Source organism: Elephantulus edwardii, unplaced genomic scaffold (assembly GCF_000299155.1).
Source record: "Elephantulus edwardii isolate Elephantulus edwardi_28Jun2011 unplaced genomic scaffold, EleEdw1.0 scaffold00208, whole genome shotgun sequence".
Taxonomy (NCBI): Eukaryota; Metazoa; Chordata; class Mammalia; order Macroscelidea; family Macroscelididae; genus Elephantulus; species Elephantulus edwardii.
Window position 1 is genome coordinate 1561669 of NW_006399958.1, and position 6405 is coordinate 1568073.

The window sequence follows — 6405 nt, forward strand, 5'->3', positions numbered from 1 at the left end:
GAGGACCTGAAGCACTTACTGCAAAAGGTCAAGGACTCTAGTCTTCAATATGGAATGAAGCTCAACCTCAAGAAGACAAAGATTCTCACCACTGGGCCAACTGGCCGCACCATGATAGAGAGAGAAAAAAACTGACGTTATTAACAATTTCAGCTTGCTCATTTCCACAATCAATACTCTTGATACCATCAAAAAATCAAAAGATGACTTGCTTTGGAGAAAGCTGCTTTCAGGGACCTCTCAAAATGCTCAAGAGCAATGATGTAATTCTGGAGACTAAGGTACGCCTGGTTCAGGCCCTGGTCTTTGCAGTTACTTGCTGTGCATTAGAGAGCTGGACAATGACCAAAGATGACAGAAGAAAAAGTTGATTCCTTTGAGTTGTGGTGCTGGGAAAAAAGAGTATTGAACATACCATGGACTGCCAAGAGAACAGGTTTATCCTGGAGAGAGTGAAATCAGGCTGCTCCTAGAAGGGAAGGATTTTGAAGTTCTGTCTCACATACTCCTGTCTAAGAGGGACCAGCCCCTGAAGAAGGCCATCATGCTCGGAAGGGTGGAGAGACAGCACGGGAGAGGAAGACCCTGGATGAGATGGACGGACTGGGGTAAGGGGGTAGGTGTGTCAGAGACTGTCAGACTGGCTCAGGATAGAGCAGAGTTCAGAGCTACTGTGCACTAAGTCACGGTGACTCCACGGCACATAACAACAAGCAACAACATCGTATTGCCTATCACTCTTTTTTCCACTACTTGCCAATCTATTAGTTCTTGGCATTTCCCCTGCTGTTCTGTTGGGCCTTCTTAAACATTCCAAATTTCTTCCAATCACTGCTTCCCACATATTTTACACAATGCTTTAACTGTAATCTGCTTCTAAGAATTTTAAATTCTCTAGTGATTTCTGCTTTAACTGAAGAGTTAATAGTATGTGTAAGGATCTCAGAAAGATATTTTGAAAAGCTAAAATTTTATAACTAACTTTATTTTCATGCGAGAGAGTCTGTATTTATTTATTTTCATAGAGACTCTGTATAGTGTTGATTCTTCGGAATTTATTGTGGCTTCCTTATAAGAGAGACAATTTCTATCATTCCTCTACATAAAATGATGTTGTCTATCTGTCCAGTGAAGAGGAATTTTGTTTTCTTGATACTGATATGTAAGTCTCTGATCTTCCATAAGGACTTCATCTCCATAACACAAGTTGTCAGTGAGTTTCCTCCAATCCGGATGCCATACCCCTCTTCATTTAGTTCAGTTTCTTGAATTATTTGCTTACCATACAGATTGAATATATCTAGAGAAGGGATACAATCCTGACACACACTCTTTCAGATTTTAAACCATGCAGGCTTCCTTTTTATGTCTGAACAATTGTTTCATGGTTTATTCATAGGCTTTGTCTGAACACAATTAAGTGTTCTGGAATTCCCATTCTTCTCAATTTCATATATAATTTATTATGTTCCATATAATCAAATGCCTTTGCATAGTCAAAACACAGGTAAACATCTTTCTGGTATTCTCTGCTTTCAGCCAGAATTCATCTGACATCAGCAATGATATCCTTTGTTCCACAGCCTTTTCTGAACCCAGATAGAATTTCTGGGAAGTTCCTTGTCAATGTACTACTCCAGAAATCATGAGACAATCTTCAGTAAGATTTTACTTACATGTGATCGTAAGTAATAATTTTGTTGGGCCATCGCTGAATTCTTTTGGATCAGGATTTTGTTTGGCTTTGTTTTTATATGAGAATATGGAGCTCTTTCAAGTTGGTTGGCCAGGCAGCTATCTTCTAAATGTCTTGCCCTAGACTAGTGAGTACCAGGACTCCATTTGTTTGCTGAAAGGCTTCAATATCTTTGGCAATAACATTCTGTAATTTCACCCTTTCCCCATTGCATTCTCTTGTATATCTTGTTCTGAGAGAAAATGTATAAATGATAGTTTTGTTTTTAAAAGAGTTATTATGCTGTAAGATAGTGTGTAACTGTTGCACTTTTACTTATCACTCTTCTCACTTAATATTTACTGTGGATATTTGCCAAAATGATCATGTGCTACTATAGTTCGTGTGTTTGACTTCTGTCTACACCTTATATTACATAATTGTGGTTTACACACATATTCTTTCATTAATAAGTTTCTGGGTGGTTTCACAGTTTTGCGACTGTGACTATTCTCAAGGCTGTCTTATAATTCACCCATACAAGAGCGTCTTTTGAGTATACACCTAGGTTTAGAACTGTTGTACCATGCGGTGTGTGAGTGCTTCAGTCGATGATGCCAAACTGCTATATAATTGAAGGTTATTATCTGTCCCGCAAAAAAGCAAACCAGTTAGTGAGCTCTGAAATGCATTCTGTTAAAACTACTGGGTTTTAATGTTATAGTCACTTGTGTGTTCGGATGAAAATACCACGCAGTTCATGAGGCGTATAAATTCAGAATGGCTTCGGATTTATTGACAGAACACATTACATTGGAAGGCAATGGGCGACACTCTGAACACATTCAAGTAAATGTAACTTAAGATTAAAATATGAGAACCAGCCAAACCAGACTTCAAGAATAAAGGTCACAGATAAGAAATCACGAGCATGTTGCCCCTTGATGTGTGTGAGACTGTGCTTCATTAAATTGAGAAATGATGAGTTTTCCCCAGAAGAGAGGCCTCTGTGAGCTTGCTGGATTTTTTTTTGTTGGTTTTTTTTTTTAATGTACTTTGCAAAAATGTCATTTAATAATAATTTTTTCTGCTCCCCTCTCCCTCTCTTATTTGAGTCTATCAGAGAAAATGCTTCTTTTATAAATGATTTTTTAAAATTTTATTAATTTCTGTGTGTGTACCGTCAAATAGGATCTGACTGGTACAGGAGGAGATTGCCCCTCCTTCTCCAGCAGAGCATCTGGTGGATTCGAACTGTGTACTTCTGGGATTGCAGTGCAGCTTCTTGCAGCTAGGCCACCAGAGCTCCCTAGCAAATGCTTCTTGACTGCTCCTGTTTGACCTTGCTCAGAGCCTAATTTTTGTCCTGTTGGGACAAGTGTTGGGAAGAGTTCAGATCTTTTGTTCACAAGGTTACTGTGAGTCATAACTACTCAACAGCACAAAACTACAACAAGAACAACTGGTCAAGCATTATAGCTCTTTAGCTCCCCTAATACATTCTTGGATGAGCTCCACTCCACCAAGAAACCTCCTTCTTGTAGGCACTCAGCTCTCTCGCTATTTGGAATGCAAAGCTGGCCTGCAGTTCATGCTGGTGCTCTCTCATTCTGTTGTTATCTTGTGTTGTCTCCAGCATCATAAACCTATCTTCTGGATCTAGGAGGTTCTTGTCACAGAGGCCCTAGGTCCAAAGCTCCTAGAACTTCATGGTAGTGAGGTTCTCCCTCCCATTTCAATCTCTGGGACTGGCTCTTTTTAAACTTAGTGCAAAGCAAAGACAAGGCTGACCAATCTCCTAAAAGTATCCCATATATTTTCTTTTTAGAGTCCCACCCAATCATTTTGTGGGAGTTACAAGACCACAGCTAAAAAGGACATATAAAAATGCTTCATTGCATTGTAGTCCGAGGCCAGGATCAGGAATGTCAATCCCTCAGGTAGAGACAGCAGAGAAATAAGTAGCAGTGGGTCCATGTGTTTAATTTTGCACTATTGCCTCATCTTTCAAAACACCATTATGGAAAAAATCTCCAACAAAAACTCCTTCATTATGACATCATTCATAGGAAAAAATCTAGAATAAGCAAATTCATAGAGACAAAAAGTAGATTGGTGGTAATGGTTACAAACATTGTGAGTATGGTTAACATCATGAATTGCATATTCTATAAAAGTAGTATCTTTTACTGTTGTTGTTATGTGCCGTCGAGGCTCTTGCGACTCATAGCGACCCTATGCACAACAGCCCTAAACCCTGCTCTATCCTGCGCCAACCGCACCGCCTCTGACACAACCATCCCGATTACCCCAGTCACCGAATCAATCCATCTCATAGAGGGTCTTCCCCTCCTGCACTGTCCCTCCACCCTCCCAAGCATGATGTCCCTCTCCAAGGACCCGTCCCTCCTGGCAACATGTCCAAAGTATGTCAGACGAAGCCCCAGAATCCTTGCCTCCAAGGAGTAGCTTGGTTTAATCCTCTCCAAGATGAATCTGTTTGTTTTCCTGGCAGTCCAGGGTACATTCAATACTCTTCTCCAGCACCACAGCTCAAAAGCATCCACTCTCCTTCTGTCCTCCCTAGTCACTTTTCAACTCTCTGATGCATAACAAGCGATTGCAAATACCATGGCCTGTATCAGGCGCACCTTAGTCTCCAGAGAGACACCGTTGTTCCTGAGTACTTTAGAGAGGTCCCTAACAGCAGACTTTCCCATCGCGATACGCTTTTTGATTTCCTGACTGCTGGTACCAACAGTGTTGACTGTGGGTACAATTAAAAAAATATTTGCAGGATCTTGGCGTTTGGTTAAAGACCATGAAAAGTCTGAGACTTTTCCTACTTACAAGCAAAGAAGTGAAAATGCCAGTGTCATGGGTATGGGTATCTTCCTTGGTGGGCACAGCATCTTATTTGCATAGTCCTTCATAATCACTGTGGGAATCACAGTGACCATGAATGACTGGAAGAGTCATGACAAGTTATTCATTGCAGCACAGCGTCACTGGTTGCTGCCTGTCTTAATCATCTCTGCTCATTGCCGCTGAGTTCAAACGGACTTATGTTTGAGGATTCTGAGGCTGTAGATCAAATGGGACAAGATTGCCCATCTTTCTCTTATGAAGTTGATGGTGGATAAAACAGCTTTTGCATCACTGCAAACCTCTTCCTGTGTACACTATGTATGCTCCTCAAACTCCCTTTCATTACTGAGTGCTGCCTAGTGTTTGACGCTGCACTGCAATCCCAGAGATACATGGTTCAAATCCACCAGCTGCTCCATGGAAGAAGGATGTACAATTTCCTCCCATGCCATTTACCACCTTTGAAAACCTGCTGGAGGGTCAGCTATGAATCGATCCTGACTCGATGGCCTACAACACACAGAGACAACACATAAGAGAAATACCTTAAGTGAATGGCTTAAATTTACATTTAGGAGTCTGAAAGTTCCAAGTTAGGGTCCCAGCTTTTGGGGCAGGCCCACTTTCTGTCAGTTGTGATGGAAAAAATCCTTGTTTCCTTCATTGTCTATACAGGTCAGGTGTTCCTTGGAGATCGTCATGCGTCCTGGCCTTCCCTGGTGTCCAGGAATCAAGGGGCCAGGGTACACAATGATGATGCTCACTGTTGGCACAATTCTGTCTTGGTGGTCTCTCCCTCCCCACGCATCTCATCTCCCACTGCCTTTCCTCATTTTTCTTTTTAACTCTTGTGAGATAAAAAGGACTACAGGCCTGAGGGAAACACCCTATACAGTCATGAAGGGTCATGATGGAAGTAAGAGGTGTTGCACTGCACCCTTAATGTTCCACAACTAGTTGGGTTATCAGATCAGGAGGGACTGTTATGTAGTGTCCACATTAAAACACAGCAGATACGTATTTGGGGGACATATGCAATTTGATCCCAGCATCATCTCATGTGTGCTGAATAGATTGCCCCCTCACCCCCGCCCCAGCTATTCAAGGCTGTGACACTTTGGGAGCAAACTTTAGGCCTGTTTGCTGAGATATCGCTGGGTGGGTTTGAAGCACCAAACTCATGGCTAGTGTTAGGCACAAAGAGCTTCATGATTCTTACTTGGGAACCTTTATTAAAGATCTCACCATGAATGATCTGTGACCTTGTATGCCCAGAATTTTAGTTCCTACCTCTTTGAGTGAATGGTGAGTGTGTGTGTACCAATCCAGGCTTTAAATGCACATTTATATATATACATATGAACATCTGTATCTGTGCTGTGTTTATATCTGTACCCTGGTCAATGCAAGTGAATTTTAAATTAAGAAAAGTGTACACCGTCTTTGTTCCTCAGTGTGACAGCCTAGTCGACCATGTAGCCTAGCTGTCCATGACCTTGTACTGTGCAGGACACAGTACATTTGGCTGAGAGGTCTAGACTCTGGAGCCAAGACTGTGTGTCATACTTACTGAGTGGTCACACTCATCTGGTGTCTGTGACAGACCAGTGACCTTGAATAATAGGTGCTAAATGACAATCTGTGTTTACCTTGTCAATAACATCCTTGTTTCCCTCTTCACTTACAAGGGGCTTTCCCCTTCTACAATCTTGCCAGCATGATGTCTTTTTCCAAAGACTGGCTCTTCTTTTTTTTAAAAAAATTTTTTTTAATTTATTTATTATTTTTTTGTGTGTACCATCAAATCAGATCTGACTGGTACAGGAGGAAATTGTCCCGCCTTCTCCAGCAGAGCATCTGGT